Raw genomic sequence first — 27,869 nt, 5'->3', positions numbered from 1 at the left:
TTTCTGTTGTGACTAAGGAGGTGTGGACCCTCCCGGAGACCCCTATCTTCTCTCTATGAGGGGCTCCCCAAAGAACATGTGGTGGAGCTGCTGGGGACAGCCTATGCAAGAGGAGACACGGGATGGCGGCAGCGACAAGCCCTCTCTGCAAAAAGGTCAGAGCAATTTTAAAAATCTTCTTGAAGCCACGTCAGGGGTGGGGGGGTGCGGGCAGGGGGCTTGGAGGGGGTCCCTCGCTCTGTTGTCGGGGACCTCGCTGGGTCCATCCGGATTCGGGTGTTGGAAGTGTTGTGGGGGAAGGTGTTGCTGCAAGATTTGTTTGTCCCGAGCCAAGGTGTTTGTGTCGTGTGGTTAAATACTGAAAGGGCTGTTTGGGGCTGAGAAAATCCCTGGCTGCAACATCCAAAAGCTCTCGGGGTTTTTTTTGTTTCTCCTTCATGTGCGGTTGCAGCTCTTGGGCTCATGTGAATCGGGGGGGGAACCCCAAAAAACCAACCAGGAGGCAGAGGGTGCTCCTGCCCACGGGAGCTGGTGTTGGGTGGGATTTGGGTGCTGCAGATGGCCGGGATGAGGAGTGTGGGGTGAAATTGCCTGCTCCTGGGTGGAGAATTTAGCAATGCTGTAAAAATTGCCTGAAATATGTCAGTTTTGAGAATGTCTTCTAGGTGTGTGTGGGTACTGCAGGAAGATAGAACAGCAAGGAAAACTTGGTTTAACCAAAACTTTCCTGTTTAAAAAAAGCATCCTTTTGGAAAAGACTTTTAAAGGGGCTCTTTGCAGCCTGAATCCTCTAGGAAGGAGAGGTGTGATGCTGGTCTCTGTACTGGCTTGGGGCATCCCTGACATCACTGCACATCCAGGGGTGTTTCTGGGTGCTGGAGCTGCTTGCATGCAGTGTTGTGCTGTGCCCCTCGTTGCCTGGGTGCTCCCACCCCTGCTTTGGTGTGTTATGGTGTAAATATGTATGTTAGGCAAGTACCGGTCCTCGGTGCCATATGTTAGATGGGTATGAATAAATGATGAAGCAGGCCTGATTTTTTTTTTTTTGCAAGCGAGCAAAATGCAGGTCTTGCAAACTGTTGCTGCCTCCTAGGTGTGCTCCAAAATGCATGTATGCAAAGGAGAGCTTGAGCTCTTGGGGTTAACAAAGCTGAACAGCAGAGCCTGACTTCTCCTGCTCCAGCATTAAACCTCCAAGAGGTTTACAACCCCTTCTCCTCTGCTGGAGCGCACCACGCTTGCCACATTGCAGCTAAAGCCTTGTGCCTCAGTTTCCCTCTTGCCTCCAGCCCTCCCCATCTGCTCTGGTTCCCTTCCCTCTTCAAGGGAGATTTTGGGGAGAGGAGTTTCTGTGAGTTGTTGCATGGGCTGAGCAGCCTTGCCCTTATGTTAGGGTACAGGAGCTGGAGGATGCTGAGCTGCCAGTGATGCCAATGCATTTTAATTGTGGTGCTGGCAGTGAAAAATGTCCCTATTCCCCCACTGGCTTTTTTTATTGCGGGTGGGAGGGGGGCAGCGGGGTCCTTTGGCAGGTACTAACTCTTTGGTGCCATATAACTGTGTGGTGTAAAGGACTTGTGGGGAGCTATTGTTCCTGAGTTGGGCTGGGAAGTGTGGCCAATTAAAAGAGATTAATTTATAATGTGTAAGAACCAGGAATCTGACAGCTTATTATTAATGGATAAATGCAGAGCAGAGTGTGTGGTACAAGGAGCAGAGAGCCTTGCCGATCTCAGGAGGTGAGATGCTGGGCACAAAAGAGCTCCTGTCTGCCCTTGGGGATGAGGGTCTTCCCAAATGGCTGATATTTGGAATCAAATCACCTGCCTGAGATGCTTTGCCTTTCTCAAGCACCTGGCTTCATTTGGATCACAGGTTTTCCTGCTTGCAAGCACAGGGGTGGGACAGGGAAGAATTTCTGGGGTCCTTAAATATTTACACCAGCCTTAGTTAGAGTTCTTTGCTTAATGGGCTGCTCTTGGGAAGGGCGATACCTCTGCGAAGATGCTTTATGAAAGTTATGGCTGCCTGGAGGTTTTAAAAGGGGTGGATGTAAAGGATGCAGAAAAAAAATGAACTGGCTCGAGTGTGCCATCTCCTAGAGCTCCTCCTGGGAGGAAAAATACCTGCAATTCCCTGTTTTGACAACAGTTTCCTATGTGGGAAGTAACTTAAGGTGCGATTCCTCTTCTTGCAATTCGGATGCAAAAGAGGTGATGGCGTGGCAAGGCGCTGCCAGAGCAGGCAGCTTCATCCCAGGGCTGCTATCCACCCTCTTTTCCCTCCAAAAAAAGCAGGAACAGCTTGATTAGATGGATGGGAAAGCCGGGTCACATGAATTCTGTCTGTGATCATTCCCGATAGCGAAACTGGGGCTGTCGCCCATGTTGCTGTGCTGTTTGGAGGATGAGTATCTTACGAGTGCAGCATCGCAGTGCTTCAGCAGTTGGGTCTGCCTAAATATCTGCAAATAAATGGACTTGTTCTTTAAAGCAGGAACTCGGAGGTCAAGTATGGAAGGCTTAGACACCCGACTCTTCTTCTGTGAACTTGAAAGAGGGGAGTGTGAAGCTGTTGGGATGATTTTCATGACTTGAGCTCTGACATGAGCTGCAAAGCATCTCCAGCATGGCCCTGGAAGGCTGGTTATAAAATCCTTTAGGTGCCTACACTGAGTACAGGTGTTTTGCAAGCTATTGCAGAGTCTTCCCCTAGCTGCATCTCTCCTTGCCTAGGTATTAGAGCAGACTGGCTCCTTACATTTGATCTTGTGGGTGTTTTTCTCGTTTCCTGCCACCTCGGGAAGCAGGGTTATTAATATGGAGACAGTCTGTACGCTGTCTGGAACAAGAGACCATGGTGGGACCCTAGTTGCTATAAAAATGTGGTAATTTGGAAGGTCGCTTGCCTTCTACGTGAGCCTTTAAGTGAACAAACAAGTGTGGTGTTGCTTTTCTGCGATGCTCCACCAGCTTTGAATGTGGCTTTGCGCTTGCTGTCCTGTGATGTCGATTTTGAAGGGCCTCTTGGGCACTGGAAGCTATTCCTCACATAAATATCCTGAAGCTGGGAGTCCTTCTGCTAGGGATCATAGCTCTGATCTACCTGGTTGATTTAGCGGTTGTAGCTCTCTGCCTGCCAGGGAGCGCAAGGCGATAAAAGAGCTGTTGTCGTGCCGAGATGCTCGAGAGTTAGCCAGCCCTTCCCAGTGCCACTTCTGGGCTGTACAGACAGAAGGTGTCCCTGTGCATCTCTCGTACCTCCTGGGAGGGTCTGTGCTGATAGCTGCGTTTGCTATGGAAAATCCATCAGGCTGAGAGGGGAAGAGTCTCCTTGCAGCCAGTCCCTGACCCTGGGGGGATCCTGAGGTTTAATCGAGTTGTCTGGGTTTGAGATGAATCCTGTGTTGGAGAGCTGGGGAGGGGCAGGATGAGTGGTCCTCATGCTGTCCAGGTATACAAGCCCCCCCCCAGAGGCTTTCTGGTGCCCCATGGTTTGACGAGCGTGGATCACCCTTGCATCCGAGCTTGTTGGCTGGACCGTGGCTTGGAGACCTTGCAGACATGAAGCGCGCAGGGACCACGCTTTATGCTATCATATATCCCTTAAACCCTCAACCCGGGCTGTGACCTGCTGCGAGGCAACATCCAAGCTGTATCCTGCACTTGGGTTCATTAACATACTCCTAGCTCATAAATCTAAGAAAGTGGATTTGGGGAAGAACTTTCCTGCCTCCAGTAAAACTTGCCTTTAAATTATTTAACAAGCTTCTTAAGCAACTCAGCCATTTTGCATGGAATTTGTCAAGGCTCCATCAGCTATACACAGTGCAATGTGACAGCCATACTTTTATTATGAGCAGTGTATTAATCTTGGAATAGTGCTATTTGTTTTCCTCTCTTGCTTTTATGGTGCTTAAAAGCATGTATCTTCTCCTGAAAATCAATAACTAAAGCTATGAATAATAAAAAACACTGCAGTGAATGGCTCATAGAGATCCTATGGATGTAAGTTGCAGCAGTAATGACTTTGTTTGCTATCCATTAAGTATGTGAACTCAGAAGAATTATGCAGATTATAATAGCTGTATCAACATAAGTATGTTTTGCTGATAGACTTTCCTGATTGGATCCACGGGATATAAGCCTGCTAATCCTCTGTGCAGAGGACCTGATTATATTAGAATGCTCTGCAGATCGGCAGATAGAAAGTTAAGAAAATAATAAAAAAAAAAAAAAAATGGTGGCCGGTGCTTGGGGTTTCTCAAAAGCGCTCGGGTTGCTGCTGTATTTGGGTTTTTCTTGAAGCAGGCGTGCGTTTTCTCTGTGTCTTCGGTGGAAGCCAAAAGCCCAACTCCAAGCCTTGGTGAAAATGCAGACGTGGATGGTTTTATGTTCCAATAAGTGAAATTTGCCCCGCGCTGAGCCTTAAATGTCACAGCAGCTTTGCACCGCAACCGCTCAGCCTGAGGTGTGAGCAGTGATTTGGTGCTGGGAGGGGGGACCTCCATCAGTGCACGCGTGGCGTAGCCTTGGTAATTGCTCATCTAAGTGGCCAACTACCCTCATGCATGCTGCTGGCATGTGTAACTGCTAATTGCATGTGGATGTTAGATGCATGCCTATGGACCCGTTTTCACTCCCCTCCTCGCCTGCAGCTTTCCAGTGATTTGTTGGCTGAAGCTAATAATGGAGCTGCAATGGAAAAAAAAAAAACAACCAAAAAAACCCCACCACCCTGTAATTAAAATAATCAGCTTGCTGTGCACTTGACACAAGGTTAAACGTCATGCAATTTTTGTATTTAAAGTTTTGCGTGTAAGATCTGCTTATTAATATCACCTTGCTAATATAGCGTGTCACCTCAGTAGATGACAGTATGCTCTACAAAGTCTGCTCCACTTTTTTTTAACAATGCTTCAGCTTTCTTAAGGTTGGGGAAACTGAGGCTGTGCCACAGGGAAGCGATGCATCCTGCTTGCATGGCTTGTCTTTCTAAGCTCTACTGCTTCCCTATATAATAACCTAAACCAGCTGAACCATATCCATACTATACGGGATGCACAGCCATGTGTAACACGTCTAAATCCTCCATCCACGCGTCCACTAAGTCTCCTTGGTCCGGTCATTTCTTTTGCTGCTGTGGGCTATTTGGTCGTGAGCTCCCGGTGCCTGGCAAACACCTTGGCTCCCCTCTGCCTTTTGCATCAGTGTTTGGAGAGACTCTGGCAGTTGCTGAAATGAGTGGAAAGGAGGTCGCTGCGTATTAGGACTCAGCAGAAAAAGATCCCCCTGGTCAGCAGAGATGCATACAAAATTTGAAATGTGCTTCATTTTTTTTGAGAGACAAGATGAAAGCACCTTTCCACCAGAATATCTTCCAGCATCTCTGCTCCATGCTGAGTGATTGCTTGTGAGGTAGGGGAGAGCAGCATCACAGCTCTGCGGAGCTTTGGGTATCGCAGCAGGGACTCATTTGCTCTGTGAACTGAACGAGTCTGGGGCAGCGTTTGCAGCAAAACTCGTTTGGCTGTTGGGAGAAATCAGACCTGGGATGGATGGCTTCAGCCATCCCTTGGTGTGGGTGAGGCTTGCAGCCAGCAGAAGTAGTAACTGGAGTGAGATTTTTTTTTTGCCCTTGCATCTGTCTCCTGGCCAGCATTTGGCTTGAACTTTTTCCTGAAGTATGGCCAAAGAAGGAGGTTTAGGGCTTGATGGTGCCTCAGGATCCATAGGACAACATTTATAGCTTGAATCCCATCTGGGATGTGAATGCACTTAATTTTGGTTTCCAGGCTGTTGGGGTAACTATAATGAAGGGTGCTGCATCTATATTATAATATCAGCCATAGGGTTGGCCTCAGCTTCCCCGTACAGAGAAACTGGAGGAGCAATGGTATGGTTTGGTTTAGCATGAGGAATTTACTATCAACGCTCATTATTCTGTGGTTGGGGAACCCATTCTGCTTCATGCCATCCAGATTGGGAAGCCGTCTCCTCGTGCAGCAGCAGCCTACCCTATGCCGGCTAGCATCTCATTAGCAAATAAAATTGTTATTTTCGGGATAATGCTGCGAGTTAATGTGATGTGCGCATCACGAAACCCCAAATGTGCTGCATGCAGAATGGGGCGAGTTGCAGTGATGAATGTCATGCAAAACTCGGAGGCACTAATTGAAGGTGGTTTCAACAGAATATTCAATTAATGCTCTCTGCGTCGCAGACAGTCTGGAAAAGGCGCTGTTTTCTCCTGAGGTTCTGTGTTACTGTGCAACAAACAGATGAAAATGAACCATTTTACGGCCTTCTAATTGAAAGTCGATGCACCAGTTTTATTAAAGTTTTCATGGTGGGGGGGGAACTGGATGCCTCAAGGGCCCAGTAATGGGATGAATAAGCTCCCTCTTCTCTCCTGCCTCGCATTCAGCCCCGGGCAGAAGCGACTGAAAATAAATGCCTGAGATATCCCTAGTGGGATCTGTGGCCTCGGCATCTCTTCTTGTGTGCGCAGATCCTTTTTATCTGTGTCCACTGCACCTTCGGCGCGCCATCGAGAGGAGCGAGGTTCCCTGGGAAAAACTGCTTTTATGGAACAAAGTAGGGGACGGTTGAGTGAGGAGAGTGGAAATGTTGTTTTTTTTTTTTTCCCCATCCCTCTTTGGGCAGAAGGCTAGGTTTTTTCTGGCTTTGAGTCTTTTGCCCTCTTTCTTGGTGCCGTTGTGCCACGCACTGGGGAGCTGAAGCTTATTAGTAGGAGGATGGAGCAGAAGGAGCTTCTCTGCTCTGCCCTGTCATCTCTCCAGGGCAGGCTTTCCCTTAGGGTGGGGAATGAAATAATCAACTCTTCTTTTTTTTTCTTTTTTCTTCTAGTCTGGCCTCCTGTCATCCTGCAGCAAACCCTGCTTCTCTGCTTTTTCCAGCCAGTGTTGGCTGCCTGGGTAGCTGCATCTCTTCCCAGCCTGCCTGCGGAGCCATGGCAGCTCTGAGGGCATGGCTGGGGGTGATTTCTTTCCTCCCTCCATCGTTTTACCAGCTCCTCTGTTGCCCAACCTATCAATTCCCAAGGGTTATTGGCAGGAAGTTGCTATATATATATTAAGCAAAATGCCCAGACCAACGTGGTTGTCGTTTCTGGCGCGGCTTCGGGTGCTGTCTGGGTGCGAGGAAGCAGCAGAAGGAAGATGCTCTTCATGCAACTTCCAAAAATCTGTGCGTTTGCTGGCTGATGCATGGAAGCTGTTAGCTGAGGCCTTCCGTGGTGTTGCATATGGGTACTAATTTATGCTCTTGCATCCAATGATGATTTAGCTATTTTAAAGAATTATTTACGATGAGTTCCTGTACCCATTTTGCCGTGGTGATAGTGTTGTGATAATGGGAATTTACAGTTCTTTCCGACAAGAGACCGTAAACCAACCGGCTGGGTATTTTTTTGTATTCCTACAGGCCTAATTTGTAACATAAAGCACTTAATAATTGTTATTAATGAACCTGCTGCGGTCGGTCTATAGACCCAGCTGGAAATCACATCTGCTATCAGATTTGCAGCAAACTCTTGTGAGTTGAGGGAGGCGCGAGCAGCTGATGTGGCCAGGAGGAGATGGCTTCAGCTGGCCAAAAGAAGTGCCTGCGGATCGATGGGAGCTGTGCTTGGGCAGTACGGTTTTGGGGAGGATCATGGAAATGTTAAAATCTGAATGGCTGCTGGGTGAGGTAGGAGCATTGTAATAAAGAGGCGGGGGAAAGAAACTGCTGGTTTCTTAGGGACAGGGTATTTGGGACAATTAAGTGCGTGTTGATAAACAATTGCCAGGGACTTTGAAAATCCTTAGGATTTTACTATACTCATTCCTCACTTGATTGGAAGGCAGCCAAGACTTTTACAGCCAGCTAGTGATTTCTGACCGGTTCTAGTTTCGGATATCCAACCTGGGATGGAAAGATAATGGATGCTTCTCATTTTTCCCTGCCTCTCCCACTGGGTTGTGTGTGACCTTGAGAGAGGCATTTAATCTTCATGTGCCTCGGTTCCTGGCTGGAATAAGGTTACGTTGTAGTCCTCTGGGTTGCAGCCAAAATGGTGTAAGGATACAGGCAGCGCAAGCTTTATTGGCGATATCTTTTATTAAACCTTGCAAATCTTGCTCCTGGTAGTCCCTCCTCTTTATATAGATATCGGGATGTTCACTGACTTGGGATAACGGGCTTGGATCTAGATGGAGGCATCTTCATTACTGGCATAGAAAAGACAAATTAGAATATTTTTTTGGAAGGCGTACAGATGCTTTCAAGCAATGATGTCAATAATTAGATGACTTCAGAGGGTTTAATCATCCAAGCATCCCCCAGCTAAGCCCTCATCTCCTGATTCACAGCCCTGTGCCTTGTCCACGGCGGTTGAAATGAGGTAATGCTTTGAAGTATCACGAGCAGATCTTTGCAAGGAGGGTATTTTGCATAATTGGTTTCTGACAAGGCCTAAAATACTATTTAGAGTTACATGGCTGAGTGTTAATTTATGCCCGTACTCCTAAGTGTAACTTTGTTACATGAAAGCGTTATTTACGATGTGAGCTCGGATCTATTGTATGTTGGTGATAGCGCCGTGATAATGGAGATATATAGCTCGTTGTGGCAAGAAGCTATAAAAGAAATGGGTAGATGTTTCTCTGCAGTTATGGACTTAATTTTTTAACGTGAGATATGGTAGCGATTGTGAGTGATGTGATCTGATAGTCAATAGGAAGCAGGATGACAGAAGGGTTTGGGTTTTTTTTGAGAAATAACTTTCTTCTGGAAGATGCTTTTTAGCTCATGCTGAGTCTGAATGCTTTTGCCAGCATTTTAAGTGACTTGAAATCAAAATAGTGCGTATTGACTTGTTGCTTCTCTTTGCTTCTCTTAAATATAATTCTCACATTTAATTAAAGCTTAAATCATATAAAAAATTAATCCTGTATATTTAATATGCTATAACTTAGCTGAGAAGTGGTGGAAGAAACTGTGTTTTGCCGTAGTCATTTTGATGCTTTTGGACTATTTCAAGCGTTTCCACTTGGGTGGAAAGGGTGACTCCTCTATCCTCATCCAAGGTGTGAATTTGGAAATACAGAGATATTTTTATGCCCTTCCACTGGGAAAACTGTGTCTTCAGCTGTGAGTCTTGGTGATGGAGGCTTTGTTTTGAATGGGAGCAAAACGCTGGGTTTCCAAACTCCTTCAAAACATTACAGGCAGGAACATATCTTGTTTTTGCATTAGCTTATTTATGTCTTACTTGACAAAGCACAACGGGAAACAATTGAGGGAAAACAAGTCTGAGGTTAAAGTTGTTTCGAAACAAAGAATGCAAATACCAGATTTTGAGGAGTATCAAAGCAGGATGATTCAAAGTCGTCGGATGTTATTTCCCCCTCCCTGCTTCTGTGAAATGACATATCTGCAGAAAAAGACCTGACTCTGCAGAGCGTTTCACTTCCAACAAATCTCATTTCTCTGACGGAAAGCGGTTCCATCCCAGCTTTTTCCAGTCAGACCTGCAACTTACCCTTTCCTGGGCCAGATTTATTCCTTCGCTCAACATGTTTCCTTGTAATCGAGACGGCCCCAAAGCTCTGGGAAAGGAATCAAAACAGCTCCGGGTACTTCAAAGGGTGGAAGTCATTCTAGCATGTCGTGTTAGATGTCCTGCGACAACTAATCCAGTGTGTGATGTGACCCCTTTCCAGGTGTCCCTGCCTCTCTCAAAGACCTTGAAAAAAGCCCTGATAGACTGAACTCCACTTCGGCTTAAATCACCTGCCTATGATACTTTCCCTGTGAAAATGCAGGGAACGGGGAATATGAAAGTCGCACGAGCCAGATGAAATGAGAAACAAGGGGAAGGCGAGCAACACGCACGGGCGGGCAAGGTGTTAGCAAGATGGAAAGAGTAAAGGCTTTACTGCAAACGGTAAAAGCCAATATGAAGCTATCACGCTGGACGTAAAGCTAACAATTTACCAACAGCCCTGCGGCAGTAAATCATGGTTGAGCTCAATCTGAATATAAGGAGAGCTGATGCGTGGACTGCATAGGCAGCTCGGGGTGGGGGAGAAGAGATGTTTGCATGAGCAAAAGAAGATCCATGTGCTGTTAGAGGAGGGCGTATGGGCTAAATATGTGCAAAACTGAGGCTCATCTCAGTTGGGTCCCTGAAAGGCAGATCATCGGCTTCATGGGACAGCCTGGAGGATGCAGTGAAACTGCTTGTTCTTGGCTTCCCCACAGGCTTTCCTGCATATTCATAATTTCCTGGGAGCTACTCATCGGAGTAAAACTATGTCTGTGCTTTAGTGTATTGAGGATTAGAGTAATGCCCATAAGAAATGGAAGAAATCTATTGTTTAGTCTTGAAATCTCATTCCTAAGTGATGCAGAGAATGCTTGTTAATATTCTCTCTGAAGGCTGTTCATGATGATTCTTCACTTTTCACATCGCATTTAAAAAATTTTCTTTAAACTGCTATCACTTAAAATCTTCTTAGTAATTATGGTTGTTTAAAAAAAAAAAACTTAAAGAAAATCCCCAAGGTCAAAGCAGTCTCATCTTTATATGGATTGCAATAAATTACTTCAAGTCTATTCATAGCATAGGGAAGACCTTTTTATGTAGAAAGGATAGTTATAGAGTTGCCAGGTCGTTAATTACATTGGGTTCTTCTACTTGCTATGTGAGTCATTTCCATGAAGCAGCTAAGATCATGGTGAGAGATAATGCAGTAAAAAGTGCATTAAAATGCTTCAAATGTCCTTTTGCTCATATCTGTACATCAGTCAGAACGACAACTGATTCAAAAAGGGCACTGCCAATTTAAATCAATAAATTTTTACTGGTGTGGCTGTGGCCCGTGTAGACATTTCGAGTCAAGGCAGGGGGCTGGTAGCATGCTCGTTGTTGATGCTCAGAACTATTAAAGTTTAATAGACTCTCCAGTCCCATTCTGGCTGTCTGTCATGTTGGTGCAAATCCAGAGTGGCTCCATCGCAGTCAATGGAGGGATGCAGGTGCGAGAGCAGAATCTGGCCCTCTGTGCCTTATTTACCACTCCAGCCACCTGCTTTAGGAGATAAAGCAGCTGCTATCTTTCTAGCTTTAAATGTGACATTCAGCCAGTTATGTGCCTCGTCCCCTCATCACTTTAGATGCTTGTTGATTTTTCTTAAATGTCAGAAGAGGTTTTTAAACTTCATTTGAATTCGGCTGCCAAGCTTCGGTGGCAGCGCTGTCGTCTCCCGTGCGGCTCTCCCACGAGGTCTGTCTGCCGGGCACGGGAGTCCTGTTGGCGTGCGGCTGTCTATTAAAATGTTGAGGTGGGGGGAAATTAGCCCTCTCCTTTACCTGCAGGGAGAGATTTTTGCTGTGATTTACCTCCTTTAACACTACCTCTTTTCATAGGTGTTGGCGTGTGGCTGGGGATGGGCTGTTTTCACCCCATTTTCCTTCCATCCTGTGATGCCCAGAGAGGGGACCCATAGATAAGTGCAGCTTGGCTTTTTCTAAGGTGCTTATCCTGAAAACGTTTGCCAAAATAAATATTTTGCAAGGGAAAACTCAGCTCCTTCTGTCTATGTTTTTCTCCTCGAGCTCCATCAGACTAATTCAGTGGTAGGGAACTGCCTTCACTTTCAAGTTGAGGCATGGTACTTCTCCACCACTCACCTTGGCAGTGATGGCATCAGGAGGAAGAAGAGGCTTCATCTTCCAATCTTGCTTTCCAGAGGGATCCCTCATGGTGTGTAGGCGGGGAAAGACTCAAGGGAAAGCTCTTTGAAGCTCTTAGCTCTGTCTCTGCCTGCTGTCTGTTCAGGTTAGGTGTCTCTTCAGAAGCCTGTGCAGGAATGCAGGCTGTCAGGAGGAGAGTATTTAATTCTGGTTGGTATGAGAAAGAAATAGCAGCTTGTCCAAGCAGATCCAAAAGGCAGTGTCAGACCATGGGGCTGCAAGGCGAAGCCATTTGGGCTTTGGCTCCCATGGGAAGGGTTGTGTAAGATGGCTTCAGGTGAACCCAGGCAGATCTCCTTCTGCCTCCATCAGCCCCGAGCAAGGTGGGTTGTGGCTGGGAAGGCAATCCATCCCAAGCCACACTCTCCCAAGGTCTCTAAGCCCCAGTGGCTTGCCGAACCCTCGTTAGTGGGTCTATGAACCTAGAGGAGAAGCTTCCTCTGCGTGGAAAGGACCATTATCATCATCAACGTGGCTATCTAGAACAGTTGACACTTAAAGATTATTGAGGTCTTCAGAACACAGAGCTGACCAGTAGCTGCTCTAAATCAGCATTGCTTTGTAGGCTTAAAGCTTTCTATCGGCTGGAGATCACCTCAAAGCTGGAAAATGGTGGTTTTTCTAAAGCTGTGGAGACAGACCTGTGGGTTGTGAGTAAGGGGAGGAGGAGGAGGAAGCGCGGTGTATGGCCGCAGCGTACCGGGCACTGCTCTTGTGCAGGTCGAGCAGCGTTTGCAGCAGCACTGAAGTGCCTGACCTGAGCTCTGCTCTCCACTCTTGAAAGGGGTGGGGTGGCCATGGGGCAGGCACAAATGCGCTGTGTCTAATCGTGAGCTCAAAGCCTTCGCTATCAAACCTTCAGCTCTTCACAGTCTAATTACAACTTGCCTGGTGCATTGGTTACGATGAGCAATGAAGATATAATCGCTGCTGTTATTTGTCCTTCCCGGCTCCAGCTGTTAAAACAATTCCTCCTTCATAGCCCAGCCAATTTCATGGCTCTAATGTGTCCCCACCGCTCCCAGCCCGCTCCCGAATCCTGCGCGTGAGGAGCGATGCACCGGAATCTCCATGAAAGCAGCCTATTTCCTGCATGAAGCCCGTGAAATTGGGGAAGATAATATTTTCAGAGCTGCTGGTACCCTGATTGCATGTTTGTTTGAAATGACAGTTTATGTTGTCTCTCTCTTTCATTAGGGATGTTCAGCGATCGCAATGTTATTAACTAACAACAGCACTCACTGCATATAAACATGATTCCGCAGAGACACTCCAAGGAGCACTTGAAGGCAGAGGGGAGGGAGATGCAGAAGGAAGAGAGATGCGATGCTTCTTGCCTCTCTTTTTTTGTTCTTTTCCCCTTCCAGAGGAGGGAGGGTTTGGAAGAGATTCTTAACTAGATTAGAAGCTCAGAAGAGTTTCATTTTGTACTGAGTCCCCTGACAGCGAAGGGGAAGCGTAGCACTGACTCTCCAGTATAAGATGTCTGGCAGTTCCTGCAGCGCTGGGCTCTGCCAGGGCTTGAGGACTTCCAGTGTGCTGGGAAGCTGCTTTCTGTACAGACCGGTGTCTTAAAGATGGGTCTGAAACAAAACCTTACATCTCCAAATGCTTGCTGCTGGCAGGGCGCAGGCTCCATCAGCCACTCGTGCCCTGAGGGTGGGGTGATGAGGGTCTTCTGTTCCCCTAGCAGATCCTTTCCAGCCTAAATCATCCTACCAAGGGGGCTGAGCTGCACCTAGTGAGATGCAATGTGCCTTGCTGGAGCTGTATCTACCTTCCAGTGTCCGTAGCATCCCCTGAAGCAGGTCCTTCCTCCACCTAATGCCCCTCACAGCTCCAGCTCTGCAGCAGGCAAATGCTGTCACTTAATTAACAGACCATGACTCCATCCCAGGCAGTCACTAGCTGAAGCCTCATCACCAGCCCTGTGAAATCCCCTGTGACAGGGCTGCTTTGCGTGGCGTCTGTGAGGAAAGCTGGGGCTGCGGGCTTGTCTTCTCTTGATGCGATTCAGAGATGGGAATCAGTGTGGGCTAATGAAACTGTTGCTTGGGTGGGGGGGAAAGGAGGAGGAACCTTTCAGGTTTTATAAGTTAAGGACATTATTGGATGCTGAGTTGCTGGAGTTTTCATGGACATAGGCTTCTGCAGCTAAAACACCCCACTCGAAATACCAGCCAAATCTAGAAGCTGTAGCTTTCCAGGGGTGCCTCAAAAGCTCCCTGCCCCAAAAGTCTTGCTGTGCAACCTAGGGGCAATTGGGGCTGCAAGAATAGCATCTTCCCCGGGGTCTGCTGGCACTGTGGGCTCCATGCTAAAAAATAACAGTGTCTGGGGACTGGAGGCTGGTAGTGAGGATGAAACAAGTGTTCAGCCACGGCAACTGACCTTGGAAATGCCAGAGAGGCAGCCCTAACTGTGGTGGCAGAGTGGCAGGAGCTGTGGCTGTTGCATCCCTTGCTGGGGTTGCTGAGAAAACAGAGGAGAGGGTTATACTGTCAGGACTGGGGCTTGTTGGAGGGTTTTGCCCTTATATTTCTCCTGTTTGTGTGATGGAGGAATAAGATGAATCGGTTTGGCATGTGCATCGGCACCCAACCTGCATCACGGATGTGCTGCCGATTTCCCGTGCTGCTGGTGCTGCCTCTTATTAAACAGAAATAACTGTGAAACAGACTGTGGGGAGGGGCAGGGGGGGACGACAGTACCTATCCTGAGGTATGGAGCTTGCTTTAAATAGAGCCTGCAAAGTTGCTTATAGCCAACACTGCCCACTGTAAGATCCTGTTTGCAGCAAGTTAACTTTCTGCCAAGTGATAATTGTTCAGGCTAAAAATTTCCATGCTGTAAGTCTGCCTTGGGCTATATGAAATTGAGGGAGAGGGGATGGGTTTTTTTGTCTGTTTTTTTTAAAAAAAAAGTAACTTAACAGCGGAGCTGAAGAGATCCAGTCTCTCCATGAGATGGAGGCAGAGACTTGGAGTTCGGCAGGGGGATGCGAAGGCTGTGCAGAAGCTGAGATTCAGTGGTGGGCAAGAGCAGGGAGAGGAGCGATGGGTCTAGTGAGAGATAACTGTCTATTTTCATTACTACCAACTCGTAAACAGGAGCTCTGCTGTGGCTCTAATAGCTGCCTTCTTGTTCATCCCCGTATGGGCTGGTTAGTTAATGTGGTTCTCCTGGCTAGATAGAGAAAATGTTCATGAGAGACTGTTAAAGGAGCTTGATTAAAGATACAGCAATTTAGGAAATAGCAGAAGGCTTCTCATTCAGCCTTAATTTGGCGATTTGCATGGGTTTGTTCACTGTGATTGTTTTGAATGATGTAATTGGGTGTTATTTTCTCTATGGGAGCGCTTTATCTATTGCGAGGAAGTGCAAACATCCCTCCCTGGGTTCTGGTTTGTCTCTGTCCTGCCTGCGGGAATAACCATCGACAACAAAAAGACAGGAGAGGCTGGAGGTGTCCTTGGATGCCGGTTTCCAGCAACCTGTGGGTTAGGGACTTTCTGAGCTAGACGTGTGAGATTCTGCTCCTGCTCCAAAACCCTTTTCTCCCCGAATTCGATCTCTGACTGACCTTGCCCACACTTCTGCCTTTCACAGCACCCTGTTGCAACAAGTTTGACGAGCTAATTGTGCGTGCGCATAGAGAAAACACTGTCTTCTGTTTTGCGCTTGAAGCCTGCAAAAAAAAAAACCCAAAAACCCAGTGTCTGAACTTGAGCTGCTCATCCCCCATGGGATGAGCTAGTGGAGAAACCCAGTGAGCTGCATCCTTTCCCCTCTCCCCCGGGAGGGATGCTGGGCTGCGGTGGTACCCGAGGCCCCCCTCCCCAAAGGCGAGGCGGTGGGCTGGTGCTGCTGCGGTGGAGCTGGGCGGTGCGAATGCCTCCTTGCGTGTGCCAGCTGATTAGAAAGCAGAAGAATGGCAAGAGAAAATGAAAATGGGAAGGAGCTTGACAGCCCATGGAGAGGTATTTCAGCTGCAACACAAAACATTTGGTGGTAATTATAGAATAACCTTCATTTAAATGCAAATAAGCCTGTAATTAAGATAAGGGCTCTGTCATTTGCCAGTATTCCTCCTTCCCTCCCTTGCCAGCCATGGGTTTTGAGATGTTCTCCATCTCACTGTGGTGCTGCCTGTTTGTTTGAGGGCCCCTATGGCGAGGGATGGTGAGGTGAGCAATCAAGGAAACAACTTCTGCTGCACTTTCAGCCCATCCCAGCCAAGCAGAGGAGCCTGAGATGGGACTGTGTGTCCTACTTGGACCCTGTGGCTGACAGCTTCAGCTAAAACCCTCACTCCAAATGCTTCTTAACTCTCCAAGGCTTGAAAGCTGGATTTGGGCTGTGCTTGGATATTGCTGAGATGCAGATGATCTCCGCGGGCCATGCTGGAGCCTGCGCTGGGGTTGCGATGCTCGGCAGAGGCGGCAGGAGCAGAGCTCCTCTACTGTGTCCTGCTGCATCTGGGACGAGCTTGGAGCCCAGTTCAAACCAAGGCCAGGGCGGTCCATAGTTCCCATTGCAAAGGTGAGATGCTAGCAGCGTTGTGGAGAGTACTTCCAGCCTTGCTTGTAGCTAGGACTTTAAGGAGACTGGTCTTCGCTGGGAGAAAAAGATGTTACCTTTGGCCTTAGCTGCTAAGGACTGGGTAAAGACAATTTGGTAGGCTGAGCTGGAGTGAACTGCATGTGTACATCCACACAGGGCTGGTGGACAGGGTGTAGTAATGTAATAACACTTTAGACGCTCCGTCCTGGAAGCATCAGTGTCACAGCACTGAAAAAATGCCAATGATGACTTGTGACGCTTGGAAATATCAGTGTATGGGGAGGCAGCATCCTGCCATTGCTTGCTGGGAGCCCTTGCACGGGCAGCAGCTGGGCTTGCACCGGGTCTCCTTGCTGGGGAGGAAAACCAGAGCGCTGGAAACAGCCATTACTGGAAAGGTTAGCCAGCAACCTTTGCTTAAACTGTCTCAATCTGTATGAAATGTTATCTCTCTGCCTGACTAAAGATATGTGAGCTGAGGGAGCGGAGATGCTCCCAGATTGTATTTATCTAGCCCTTTGAAAGGGCGTTTGAGGAATTAACTCGGCAGCTTAGGAGAACTTTAATGTTTTGATAAGTGGCTGGTGCCACGTCTCCGCCTGCTGCAGCGTGACACCTGCGATGGAGCATCTCCGTAGCAGACGTGGCCCGGTTAAGAGGAGGCAAACTCCTCGTCCCAGTTGTTTGAAAGCTGCCAAACTCCCCAGTACTGCTGGTGCCCCTTCCTTCCCGGGCTCTTCCCTCCCATCCTGCTGGGAGCAGGCAACGCTGTCTGGATCCATCCCTCGGAGCTGGGAGCGGGCGATGCTCTGGCTGAACCGGCTTCCCCGAGCCCATCTGCATTGCAGATTCCCATGAAAATGATGCCTGGTATATTCATGTATTCCCTTTTTCTTTTCCTTCCTCCTCTGAAGGCTTCTGCAGGTGTCAGGGGAGGAGGAAAGGCAGGCTCAGACCCCGTGGTGGTGGAAGTGGAGGCAACTCCAGCCTGCTCCAGGAGCAGGGTCTGGGGTGCTTTCTTGGGATGATGGTGGGATTTGGGAATTACAGAGCTGAGACCTTGCAGCAGCAAGACTTTCCTGTTCAGGGGCTCCTGGGGATGGAGGCAAAAAGCCAACCAGAAGCAGTTGGAATAGGTGGTGGTGTAGATGCTTTCCTCTGGCCTTCTCCAGTAAGGTGTCTGCAGGGGAGAGCAGAAGACCTTGTCATCTCTAAGATGTAATGCTGAAGAGGTCACATTTCTCTTAAATACTGGCAGCAGGATTTGTTCCTGAGACTGCTGAGCTGAGCAAGGGAGGCGGGAGAGGCTGGAGTGCAGGTTTTCCCGGCTGGAGAGGACCAGAAATGTACAACCCGCTGGCCTGGATGATTTCTGTGCTCCCAGCAAGGTCCAACCAGTCTCCATCTAGAGAGAGAGTGCGTGGCGGAGTGTAAAGGTGCAATTAAACAGCAAGACACATCAGCAGGCCCTCAGGCTGCTCAGGACATAGTCCAAAGGAGGCAAAAAGGAAAGAGCAATTTACTGGTGAAAGTGTTCTTGAATATACAAAGAATATGTCAATATAACTCTGCTTTTAATATTTGATACTGGCCTATGAATAATTCACCTAAATGTACAGCCGACGTGGTGACCTCTGAAGCGATACTGCATGCACCGGGGGAGCAGGGAGTGCATGGACTTGGGATAAATGCTTTATAATGACAAAGGGGACAAAGAAGCCCTGGGGGGAACCCACGGGGGAAGAGTCCCCGTGCTCTCTTCCCATTGCCCACGAGATGGCAGACGGTGCCCACGCAGGCACCCGAGCACCCACTGGCCGGGCAGGTGGGAGCTAGGTTGGGGGGAATGAAACCTCACCTTGGTCTAAGCTGCCTGACTTGCCGAAAAAATCAGCACTTGGGGCTCTTTTAGCACACTTGAAGTCATGAGTTGCTGTTGCATCCCAAAAGGTGGGAGAAGCTGAAGAAGCTCAGCGCTCTGGTCCCCTGTAGATGGGGAGGAGGGGATAGGATTACTTCTAGAAGCTAGACTTGCTGCTTGGTGAGGCCAAGCTCCTCAGAGGTGGCTCCTCAGCTGAAATGCCTATGCTCGGGATCCTCCCAGAGACAGAAAGGACCCTCCATCAGCTTATTTTCTGTAAGATGGAGCTAATGCTCATCCCCTCTTGTAGGCTGGCTGATGGACCTGCTCACGAATGCTGACAAGGAGCCTTTAACATGGTGATGGACATGGGAGGGGAGCCCCGTTCCCCTGGGGAGGCACTGCCTGCAGTGCTGGGGGGGTTTCCCATCATTAGCTGTCTAATCGTGCTCCCAGGCTGAGCAGAGGTCTCGGTGTCAGGCTCCTGATGCTTTATTGATTACTGCCACTTGTAATGCTTCATTTTCTCCATTTCCTCCAAATCCAAGCAGCTTGGCAGACTTCTTTTCTCCCTCCTCCCAGCCCCTCTGAAATCGCTTGGAAAGTTTATTTGTGATTTCCTACCCGTTAAATCTGTATTGAAGTTGAGAAAAGAGTCGTGAAGGGACTCAACCCAGTTACCTGCCTGCAGAGGGGATGCAGGCAGGCTCTGCCTGCGCTGCGGGGGGGATCCCCAGCTGCCTCACCTGGGGCAGGCGGGGGGGGATGTTTTGGGTCTGCACGGTTTGCAGCGGGAGGGGTGCGGGTTAGTGCTCCCTGTTAGTGCATTTGGGGGTGCAGCCCCATCCCCACCTCCCTCACCCATGCCAAAACTAGCAAAGGAGGCTTCGCAGTCCCCTGGGCTGCCGCAGCACGGCAGAGGGCAGCAAGCCCCGCTAAGCCAGCCTGTCCCGGTTTTCCCCCCGCACCTTGCATTGCCCCTATTGCTACAATAGTTCATGTGCTACAAACAGGCCCAATTACAGTATTGATCTCCTACATGCTGGGAGCTGATGGTAGGTCCCTCCCCAGCTGGCTTGGTAAACAGAGCTCTCCATCAGCAGGCACTTCATGAATGTCACAGAGCAACATTCTCATCATCCCTCCGCGGCCATAGCGCCGTAAGGAAAAGGTTGAACCATCTTGCGAGGAGTAGGAAGAAATTGGGTGACCCCTTCCCCAGCCACCAGGCATTTTACTGTGGTCATAAAACTGCATTTGTTTGCCAGAGAAACGCATGTGGGGGGCTGCAAGCCTGCAAGCAGCGGGCAGATGATGATGTCCCATTTATGCTATGGGTTGGTGACTTGTTGATGGTGCTTTATGGGGCTTCCCATTTTCCATGGGTTACTTCAGTGCGTTGCTAAGAAAAGTGACTGCTGCCCACCTGAGAAACCCTACCTGGAGAGATGGGAGAGCTGATCCTTGCTCTGGTTTAGGAGGAAATGTGTGCAGGATTTCCTGTAGTGCAGTCAGCATGTGTTGCTGGGGGTGTGAAAAGAGGATGTGGTCCATGGTCCAAGTTGGGGGTTCCAGCTTTTTTTTTTGCCTTGCATCATGTACCTAAAAATGAAGGGACTTGCTCTGGCCCGAAGGAGTTTCATCACCGTGAATCTCGTGTTTGCTTTTGTTTTGGTGAGGAAGGGGAGAACACTGAAGGCTGTTTTGGTTTAGTGTATGCCAGCCTTTATTGCTTTCGTGGCTGAGCCAAAATAATCCATGACTTGCAAAGCCCTGGCTGCAGCCCAGGCCCTTGAGGATGGGGGAGTTGAATATCCTTCCTGGAGTGCTTGAAGTTCAGAGTACACATGACTAGACAAGCGTGATGTATAATGATGGGTCATGAGTGGATGAGACATGCATTTTTTTTTTCCTGGCTGGTAGTGCAATGTACTGTATGGCTAATGGCCTTTACTGTGCAAAACCCTTGCAGTGTATGGGGCATATTAATTTGCCAAGCCTCTAACTGGAAAGCCCCCTGTGCACTTGGGAGCTGGACCACAGCTCGGGAGGGTGCTGCTGTCTCTGCAAGCCCAGGGTGAGCGATTTTTCTCATTTTACCAGTCTGGTCACCCTGTGCTGCTGTTAGGGTACAAATTATGAGAGTGCAATGTTTGCTTTAAAGCAGTTTCCTTGTACGGTAGTCCCGTGGGAAAGCTGCCTCCCTGCTCTGTCCCCATGCAAGGGACACTGTGCTGAATGAGTGAAGGTTTCGGAGGTAGTGTCCAAGCTCCGGTGGAGCTGATCACATAGCACTGGCTAAGCATCATAGCCAACGAAAGCCACGTCCATTGAGAAATGCAGTCCGGAGCATTGTTTTCACTGACTCTAAGTAGAAGTATTGTGGAAGGGCCCAGGGGCATCCTTCTCTCCTTGGGGTGAGATGCTTGAGGAGCAGAGAGGAGAGCCATGCTGCTGCTGTGACTGGGTACCTGCTGGTGGAAGCAGCCTCGTGTCCCTGAGCTGTTAATACCTGTTATCTGAGTGTTTGCGCACAAGGTGATAAGGACAAATGGGGAAAGGGACAGGAAAGTCCTTGGTTTCGGCTTCTAGGTGTGCTTTTGCATCGGCTGAATTAAGTGGTCCCAAGTGCTGCTGTGCAGTCCTGCTTGCACATGGCATCCTCATCTGGAATGGGTTGAGTTGACCTTAGCTTGACTCCTGGTATGTGTCTGGCTTAAAGTATTACTAAGCAACTGTGGGAAAACTGTCACAGTAGGTGTGAGATGAAGTGGGTGCCATTGTATATTCATGTCTGCTTGGTAATGAGGTCCTGCTCGAGCTCCTTTGGGGTGGGAGCGTGCTGGCGGTCTTACTTAAAGCATGTCGTTTCCTACCTACCATGGGGTGCAGAAGACTCTGCTCTGGCTTTGCAGGCTCCTTGAGTAACTGCAATAACAGCAAGCCGACGGGATGGCACTTTTTTTGTGGGGGGATTCTACCAGGAAGGCTAGCAAGCAAGAAGGATTTAAAACGCTATTTGTATTCGTCTAGTGTTACAATTTGCAGCCAAATCGTGAGAGTTGGATGCCGAGAGAAATCCATAGTTGCCATAACAACCAACAAACTATAATTAGTCAAAGAGTTGAGGAGAGGGGTCCAAAGAACAAATGGAAAAAGGAGCCGCTCTTCGAGGGAGGCTGATAGAGATCAGAAAGCCTGGTCACAAGCATGTTACGGGAGAACTAATCTCTCCAGAAGCCTTTCGGTCTTTAGGACTCCAGTGGAGTCGTTTGAAGCCATAAAACTCTGGATTTTCTGATGTTTTCACTTCTAGGGGACAGAAGGATTAGAAACACCCCATGCGTTGAGGCTGTTGCTTTTGAGGCGTGATTGGGTTGCACTGGCGGAGCCATGTAGGCTGATAAAGGGGCTGCAGAGTTTTTTTTTTTCTTGACCTAGAGAGATGGGGTGTAGGATGTGAGGAAGAGCAGAGCTTGAGGAACCAGGCTGAGCTGCGGAAAGTACTCCTTTAGCTTGGCAGACAGATGAAGAGTGAAGGCTTGATGCTGCCGAGTAACCAAAATGCGTGTTCCTGCATGGCAAGACAGACAAAACTCACTGTAGCACAAGCAGCAAAACTTTACCCACGGTATTTCAAGCAGTTGGCTTGATGCACACTGGAATGGTTGAAATGAAGTGTGCGTGGGTAGGGGAGGAAGGCACAGCCCGTCCTCTGCCCGCTGAGCCTGCGGCTGTGCCCATGCATCCCACCCTCTTGCACCAGGCTGAGTTTGCAAGAGGGATGTGGCGTAGCCCCTTTCTCTTTGCTTCCCGTGGGCACCGTGTGTGGCTGCTGGCTTGCCCGGAGAGGCTGGAGATCTTGGGGCCGTTGGTGCTTGTGTTTGGGGTTACCTGCTCTGAGACTCGGCTCTGTCCTCCTCATGTGATCAGGGCGAGGGGACCCCCTTCTTGCTGGCTCCTGCAGTTGCACGAGCTTCTTGCTGAAGTGGGGTTTAGTATCCCTGTTTATCTGGGGAGGTGGACTGGGGTCTGGCAGGGCTGGTGGGCTTCCTAGGTTCTGCTCCGCTCTCCTACCGCAGGCTCCTGGAGGCTTGTGCCCTTGGCTTTCCTAAAAACTGCTTCTCTCTTTGCTTTGCTCATTTGGGACTTTGCTGTTGTAAGACAGAAAATTGTTACTGAAGTTACAAGAAGAAGCCGGCAGAAAGTGCTCTTGGCAGCAGAAAACAATCCGGTGGCAATTTAGGTCAGGATTAGCAGAGAAGTCCTTCCGCAGGCCCTGGGATAGAAATCCCCGGTTGCTTTTTTTGGTGTTATTTGCAGCCTGGCCTGGTACGGGCCGCTGTGCTGTTAGGTGTCCCAGTTCTGCAAAGGGAGTGCCGGCAGTAAAACCACGTGTAGTGTGGGGAAAGATAATTAGTTCAATCACGTCCCCGAGCAGTGCTGCCCAGCTCTCTGCCCTCTAACCCCTTCGCACGCTCATTTCTGAGGAGGCTGTTCTCGTGCTCACAGGGGCAAGAGCAAGGCAGGCAGCATCCGCATGGAAAAAGTCATGCTAGCCTGAAAAAAATACCCATGGAACACCTCACAGACAATATAGAACAAAAAAAAAAATTATAATATGTCTGGAATACAATAGAAGCAAAATCTCCTGGCAGCAAACATTCATGCACTTGACTGCCAAGAAAAAAGGACCTTACAGAAGATGAGACATGAAAGGGATCCCTGCACAAAAACTGAAAGTCGGAACACAATAGTATATATTTCAGGCATATGAAAAGGAAGTGCGACAGTAATACTAAGGAGACAAGATACTCTAACACAACCAGGAGCTGAGGAGAGAAGAAACTCAATCAGCAGTGACACAGGAGGCTTGGAGAAGGCAGCTCTTTGAATGGATCAGAGTCTTTTAAAAAAAAAAAAGCAATCCTGCTTATTTATTTTATTTTTTTTTTCCCTGGGAATTAATCTTTCTCCATTTTTCTCAGCTTGTACAGGAACAAGGGAGCACATGAATAATACATTGCCAAGACCAAAAAGATACAAGGGGCTGTGTGCATGGGAACTCGCGGCATCGATAAAAACATGATGCCGTACAAGGATGACGCTGCTGGCTTTTGGCAGCGGCAAGGGGTGTGCAGGGGAAACGGGAGCCCGGGGGGGAGATGAGGAGTGGGGTCTGCTGCCGGGTGGGCTCCTCGGGGGAGACCAGGGGATGCGGAGAAGGAGTAGAGCAAGACATCCAGGGCGGCACAGGAGCTCACGCTTGCCTCTCACCTGGGTTGGTGCCTATCAAAAATAGGCTTATTTCTGTCAATAAAGATTTGCGGTGACTCTTGGTGCGGTCCCAAGGATCTGGCATCTTTGTGGGGCTTGCAGTGATGTCTGCAGGAGCCTTTCTGATGCAAAAGGCGCTGGTGTTGCTCGTGTTGGTGCTGGGGATACTGCCGATTGGTGCTGGGGGTACCGCCGATTGGTGCTGCGAGGGAGGGATGCTCAGAGAGAAATCCCTGAGCTGCTTCCTCGCTGTCATCCCGGTGACAAGGAGGGAATTCCCAGCTGGGCATCTTGCACATCTCTCCTCTGTCAAACCCTAGCAAGACTTTCTGCCTAGCCTTAGAACAACTTTTTTTTTTTTGGTGTGCATATATTTAACAAAGACATTATTTTTGTCCCGCTAGAGTGACTTGAGCTGGTGCTTCAAGGGGAAGAACCTATCGCTGAGCTAAAACTGCAGGAGTTCAGTGCCTCGACTCTCCTGGTCAAATGAGTTGGTGCCAAAGCGGTACGAGAGCTGATTTTTTAAAAATTGGATATTCAAATACAGTTGAAGGGCTTAATCCTGGAGTTTTTCTGTCCTTGAAAAGTACAAGAGCCCAGAGGCAGAGACCAGGGCTTTCCAACAGTTTGATGGCTCTATATGAGAAGCTAAATTCCTTTTTAATAGGTTGTTCTGTCTATTCAAGATCAGAGAGCTTGCCCTTCCCCTCGCTCATCCCTGGCAAGGCCCTGCTGACTGCAGTTCAAGCACATACGTTATTTTTAATGATGTCCTGTAACAAGAAGCCTCCTGCAATCATCCCGTTCAGATCTGGAGCCTCTAAAGGATGGCTCGGAAAATCTGAAGTGCTGAAGCACCTTGGGAAGAAACAAAAACCTCTGCCAGGCATTTCCATGCTATGGCAGTGCTGGTCCTCAGCTGTGAGATTGCAGCCCTGATGCCACAGCCGAAGGCTGGAAGGGGGCATTGATTTGATTACCTGTGATTTTTCCCGAATCAAGTATCGTTTTTGAGCCCAGAGGGCGGCAAGGGAGATTTTTTGGTCTGACCCAGCATGGCTCTGTTGATGCTACTTGCCCTAAAGCAGGCATTTGGCTGCAGTCCTGTAGACTGAGTGGCCTTCAGAAACAAAATACTCAGTTCAGGGTAGCCTTGTATTGTTATTTTTCATTTGTCTTGCAAGCAGTGAGTCTTCAAAAAGAAAACCCTGGTGCCTTTTTTGTCAAATTTACCCCACAGGGCAGGAGGGGGATAGGTAAGGATGAAAGGATCCCATTCCCAGGCCAGAAATTCCCAATATCTAGAGCTAAATTCAGCTTGTCCCTCTAGCAAGGGGCTGGCTGGGGATATATTCTTACGCAGCTCGTGCTGAAGATGAGTCTGCAGAAATGTGAGAGACTGGCAAAGGCGAGCACAGCTTGTACGAGCATCCTGTCCCAGGCTACCAGCTGGTAGCAGGCTCTTCCCGCATCGGAGGGGAGCGGGGAGGACGGGACCTTGTTGATTTGCCTGGCTGTTACTTTGTTTACCTGTCCTAATGCTTTTTATGGGGTTGCCATAAAAAACACTCATTAGACAGTGTTGATTTTCATTAATGTTGATTCACCAAAAGCTTAATCAATCTTCTGTGACCAACGACCCCGTTCCCGAGGGAGAACAAAGCTGTTGAACAAATTAGCCTTACAGATTGGAGGCAGAGCTTGCAGATGCGACAGCCCGGGTACCAAAGCGGGCGGTGTGTGGATTTGTGTAACATGGCCAGGAACAATGGCACTCAGCTGCTTTTTTTTCTTTTTTTTTTTTTGTAATTTACATCTTGACTGAAGCATGCTGGCAAGGCAGCTCAGCCCTTCTCTTGTCTCACCTTCCCTGTTAGGAGCCCTGCCGTCTGCAGGCATGGGGAGACGGAGGAAGGAGGAGAGTTGTTAATGGACTCTGCTGAAACACAGACGCTCTCCGTTTGCTACCTGGCTCCGCCGCAAAGTCCTGCGGTGGCCGTCAAGTCCCTCATCTCTCGGTGCTGTGGTGCTTTGCTCTTAATGATGACTGCAATGCTTTTCCACCTCCTGGGTGGCTGCGAGGGTATAACCACATCAATTGAAGAGGGGTTGGTTTTTGCAGTGAGAGGTTGTTAAAAACAGCCGGCATCGAAGTGTATACTCTTCATCTCTGCTAGACCAAACTGCTTGCAGCGTGCTCGCTGGAGAGGAGTGTAATGCTTCGAGTGTTTTCTGTGAATGGGAGGGGGATATCCTCAAGCTGTGCCCAGGGAGGGGATGAGATGCTGCCAAACACAGCTAGGAGGACTGCTCCGGACCCCACGCTCTGGGAGCGAGGGTCTTGCGGCATCCCTCCTGGCAGAAAGGGATGGGACTTGGTTGCGGGGAGCTGGGGAGGATGCTCTGTCCCGCTCCCGCTGGCTTTGTGACATCAAACCGGTGTTGCTCGGAGGCTCTGCAACCTGTTCCTTATGCACCCTCGGGGCTTGCAGACCCACCGACTCATTTCACACCAGCTGCCGCTCGGCCGTCAGGTTGGTAATGACTTTCCTTCTCCCTCCTGGGCTGGATTTGAATGGCTGGTCTGGAGGTGAAAGGCCCCCGTTCCCATTACCGATCCAATTTCCTGGACTTTTACCAGGTAGATAGGAATTGCCAGAGCGGAACAGCCTGATGGGCCATCGAGCCTGGTGTCTCCTCTCTGACAGCAGCTTGTGTTTGGCGTGTAATTAAAAGCCTTTGTACTATTTGACTTGTAATTTAATATCACGCTGCCACATACGTATCTCATTCAAGAAAGAATAGGCCCTGACACTTGCGAAGACGGAGACAAGCCCTCTTCCTCGCGTGCTGCATCCGTGGGCTCAGCTCTGCATCCACACTGTGCATCACCCGGTGTGCCTGGGCACGGACTCTGCGCCCTGAGCGTGTGTTTCATGCGAGGCTCAGCACGCTAGCGGGGATGCTTCCCTCCGGCATGGGGGAAAAATTTGGGGAGAGCAGAGTTTGCAGGGAGCAGTGTTGTGGCTGCCGGTGGGGGTGTTGCTCTGTGATTTACTGGGTTCTGCTGCAAACACTGAAATTAAGGAAAGTGTCTTAATGGTCCTTAAAAGCTGGCTTTGGTAGAAGAGATGAGCCTGTATGATTACACCCTGTCTGCCTCAGCGTGGGCTTGCTTGAGCCCCTCTCGGCTGACATTGCTGCCTGACTTTGCGCTGGAGCAGATAAGGAGAGTGCACAGCCTTATCCATCAGCTCTGCCGCAAGGGCAGGACAGGGTGTGGGAGGCAGCACCGCATCAGGCCACGCTCGGAGGGTTTGCTGGCAGATGTATGCCTGCTCCCTTAGCCTTCACGGAGGGCTTGGGTTGCTCTGCTGTGCAGCGATAACCACGTGGGAGATTGCAATCTGCTGTTCCCGCGTTGGCTGCTCTCTGTCCCGGGTAGACGTCTGTGCTGTGGGTAATGCAAAGCGATGCTGCTCCATATGTATGTGCTCTGCGCGGTGCTTTCCCTATTATAGCTTGCCCTTTGTTCTGCTGATGGGCTGGTGACCGCCCTCCCCGCAGGGGCTGTCCATCGCAGCAGTTGGTGTGTCCAAAAACGCCGGAGCAGGGCACGGGACCGAGGAGGGACCACTTGAGTCGAGATGAGACAAGTTGAGCGCGGAGGACTGGATGCGAAAGCGTCTGAAAGAAAGCCTTGCAGGTCTTGAATCGCTCTGCTTCTGATCAGAAGCAGAGAGAACTTCTGAAACTCAGTTTTAGTGGGACTGAGATGATGCTGAAAGCCTTGCGCTGGCCGTTTCGCAAGGATAAAGCTCGCCTCAGCGGGGGTTGCTCGGTGAGGGTTTGCATCAGCACCAGGGCTTGCCAAGCCCTGCTCCATAGGGGGGCTCTGCTTAAGACTGATTAATTTGGCCAACTGAGTGCTATTCCCTCTAATTGACTGAACCTACAAGAAAACAAACCTGGGCTGATCAATAGAGAAATAATTTTGCAAATTGTGGGCATAAATCATTCCCGATCGGCGTGTGCTCACGTTTGTTAATGAATAAACCAAACTAAATCAATTTTCTTTATTAAAACGCAATTGTTTCATCTATTATTACTTTAGGCAGGCGGCGTGAGGAGGGGGACAGCGGCTGCTCAGCTACCGTACACTTGCTGTGCTGAGATGCGATCGGGGAACCGCCGGCTCTGGTGCGTGCATTGCACGAGCAGCTGCACTGTGCCTGTGGTCCGTGTGCGTGCGTGGACCCTGGGCAGGCAAGTAGGGTGGGGAGCATCTTCTTTTGGGAAGCCGTATGCCCAGCCAGCCAAGTGTCATGGGTATTAATTAGCCCTGTGACTGCAATTTTTCTGTCTTCAGGGAGGAGATAAAGGAACCAGGTGCCTGCGTCGG

Source organism: Gymnogyps californianus, chromosome 25 (genome assembly GCF_018139145.2).
Source record: "Gymnogyps californianus isolate 813 chromosome 25, ASM1813914v2, whole genome shotgun sequence".
NCBI classification, from domain to species: Eukaryota; Metazoa; Chordata; class Aves; order Accipitriformes; family Cathartidae; genus Gymnogyps; species Gymnogyps californianus.
This window is presented reverse-complemented; position numbering follows the sequence as displayed.